Genomic DNA, 3,495 nt, shown 5'->3' with positions numbered 1-3,495 from the left:
AATTTCTCAATTTCTCTGCTCTGTTTTATCACAGTATCATCATACAGTTAATCCACAGGCCTGTTAATTTCTGTCATGTATCATAACTGTCTCGTGTCAGCTATCTGTCCTGCAGTAGAAGTTAATCTACTCCTTGTGTGTCTGTGATCTTCCCTCCAGCTGGCCCCATGGTCAGACCCTCAATCTCTCTGCTTCAACCCTCCTCTGAGAAGCTCTCTGAAGACCCAGTCACACTGGTCTGCCTGCTGACCGGCTACTCTCCTCAGGGAGCTGACGTGAGATGGGAAGTAGATGGCATAGAGATGACAGAGGGGGTCCTGAACAGCTTAGAAGTAGAGAAGAGTAGTCGCTACAGCAGCAGCAGCACTCTGATGCTGAGCCAAGAGAACTGGATGAACGCAGAGGTGTTCTCCTGCAAGGTGAACCATCATGACGACCGGCAGGCCAAGTCCTTCCACAAGAACCGGTGTGAGGGCTAGAGTGGCTGCTGAAGTCCAGGACAGGAGCTTAGTGTGAGGAAGCAGGAGATACATCCCTGCTGCTCTGATCAATATGAGTTTGAAAGTTTGCAGATGAAATTATTTGATAATAACAAGATAGAGAATGAAATGTGTAGCAGCTCGATGTGAGTGTACCCAATACTTGCCATATTAATGATTTGTATTTTTGCCAATAAAGCTTGCAGTCATCCATATTATTAATTATTTTTGTTTGTTTTTAAATATAGTAGCTCTATAATTGGAGTTCAGTGTACTATAAATTAACCTTGTTGCCCATCACATGAAAAATCAAGACTGGGAGGAGATGAAGATGGCAGGACTGCATCTGGCCTGAACATCTGGGACAAATCAAAAATCCTACTACTCTGATCTTTATGTGTTCGTAGATAAAAAATAAAGCTTTGTTTGTGAGAGAACAACACTGTTCTGAAACAAGTCTAAGGAGCTTGGAAAGAATGGTAAATGGCCTGCATTTGTATAGCGCTTTTCTAGTCCCTAAGGACCCCAAAGCGCTTCACACTACATTCAGTCATTCACCCATTCACACACACATTCACACACTGGCGATGGCAAGCTACATTGTAGCCACAGCTGCCCTGGGGCGCACTGACAGAGGCGAGGCTGCCGGACACTTGCGCCACCGGGCCCTCTGACCACCACCAGAAAAGCGTCTGGAGTTCTTTAAGTGGCTTGAAGACGTTTCAGTTTTTGGGCTTTTTATTATTCCATTTAAAACAAAGTTACACAGAGGTCTAGAAAAAAAGTTGACATGTTTTTATAGTATTTTTCCAAAAAACCTTATAAAATCAGAATCAAATATGTATGCAAGCAGATTTACCCAAACAAAATTAAAGGATTTGTATTAGTAGATTAATCTGAGGCCCAATTTTATTCTAAAAGACATTCTTTTGTTAGGATGATATTAGTTAATATATTAGTTAAATATTTATGTCAGAATGTGAAAAGGACAAATCTAATCTCAGTAAAATTACATAAAATTGATGAAACATGAAATGACTTATATTACATTTATATAACTGTGGTTTAATTGTTTAAATGTCATGTAAATGTGATTTGTCTTTGTAACAATACATTTTGGCTTTTCATCTGCTCATTTTGCCGTGTTAGATGGTTGATTCAGAAGGATTTTGATGTACATCACATTTCCACTGGATGCCTGGCTGCTTTCCTGCTGGGTGATTATCATCAACTCAGTTGTGCTTATCCTTCCTCCAGCCTCTCTTCACCAAAGATAAGAACAAACTGAACATTAGTTCAGAGTAGGTTAGTTAGGTCAGTATAATTTAAGTTACTGTTTAATTGTTTAAGCGATTATTGTTTTGTGATAATTAATACATGATTTTGATTTTACTTTGCTCCTGCTAAATTGCTTTAATAAAATTTCCTGCAATTAAAGTCCATGCTTATGACATTTACTTTTTAACCTTTAATGAAACAGTAAAGATAAAAGTCTGAGCATTATTCTTTATTAGTGAAAATTGCTCTTGCAGGTTTCCCTAGCCTTATTAAAATAATCCTTCCTTGGAGCCTGCTGTCCAGGCTCCCAGAAACAAGAAGTGCCACGATCTAGAGGGGAGCTGCCATAACAGATGTGATGATGGTGCTGAGATTTGACCTTCAAGGCTACTCAGGTTTCTTCATATCAGGGCAAACAGGGAAGACACTGGGGCGAATCCCCTCATCCACATCAGCTCCGGCTGACCTCTGCACTACCTACTGAGTGAGACTCATAGGATCAGAGGCTAGAACTTTTTTAACGGAGATTAGTACCAGACGTCCTATATAAGGGTTGTGGGTCTTGCAGATTGACATTTGGCACCCAATATGCTTGGACACTAAACTCAGGACCCTGAAAGTTGACATCTGGATCCACACTGGGTACCCGATGTGTTTTGAGAAGAACTCTGTTTGGACGCTGAAGATTTAATCAGTAATCAAATAACTATTATCTTTTTCTTTTTTTTTTACTTTTTTACCAGTTTTAGCTTTAACTTCTGTTCTCTTGTCCTACTCCCCTTCCTCTCCCTCCTGCCACTCTCAACTGACTTATATTAAAAACAGTCATGTACTTGAAAACACAATAATTATGGTAATACGAATGAAAGTAAATGCTACTATGAGTTTGCTCCAGTTCATTGAGATGCATTGTGTTTGTGCTTGATGTCGTTGTGTTCCGTGGGCCAGTCAATCTTATCACAGTCTCTTCACCAACACTCTGCCCCTGCAGCCTTCAAACTGAAAATTTAGAGGAGCTCTAAGTTACTGTGTAAACACTCCACCACCATGAAAGCCCAGACAGTAAAACTCAGCTTCTTCAGCCTGAATACCACTGATGGTTCAAGTGTATTGTGAACCAGATCTACGACCAGTGAATTAAGAAAAAGATGCTGTGAAAAGAGATTTGATAGCAGTCCTAGGATTTTTTTTCTTTGCATATTTGTCACACTAACTTGTTTAACATCACCAAACATTGAGATGAACAGAATCAGACTTTTGGGATTTCCTTACCTGGACGATTGATCTTGTATCAAGACATAACCCAGCTAAATTAAAAAAGCACTTTTAAATGATGATTTCATTTAATAAGTAAAAAGAAGTTAGCCAAACTCACATGGTCCTCTGTAAAATAGTAATTTCCCCCTAAATCTAATAACTGGTTGTGTCACCCTTGGCAGCAATCAAGTGTTTGCAATACCTGGCAATGAGTCTTTCACATCACTGTGGAGGAATTTCTGCCAACTCTCCTTTTCGATTTGTTTGAATTCAGCATCACTGCAGGATTTTCAAGCATGGATGACTGGTTTAAGGTCATGACAAAGCATCTTAACAGGATTTAAGTCCACACTGTTAAAAAAAACATCTTAAAAAAAACTGTAATATTCCGGCAGCTGGGGCGCCAAAATACTACCGTAAAATAACAGAAAATAACTTTCTCATAAAAATACAGTTATTTTCAGTAATGAAAATAGAGTTT

Source organism: Haplochromis burtoni, unplaced genomic scaffold (genome assembly GCF_018398535.1).
Source record: "Haplochromis burtoni strain Fernald_Lab_line unplaced genomic scaffold, NCSU_Asbu1 Contig_89, whole genome shotgun sequence".
In the NCBI taxonomy this organism is placed as follows: Eukaryota; Metazoa; Chordata; class Actinopteri; order Cichliformes; family Cichlidae; genus Haplochromis; species Haplochromis burtoni.
The sequence above is the reverse complement of the archived record's forward strand: the minus strand, read 5'-3'. Positions refer to the sequence as shown.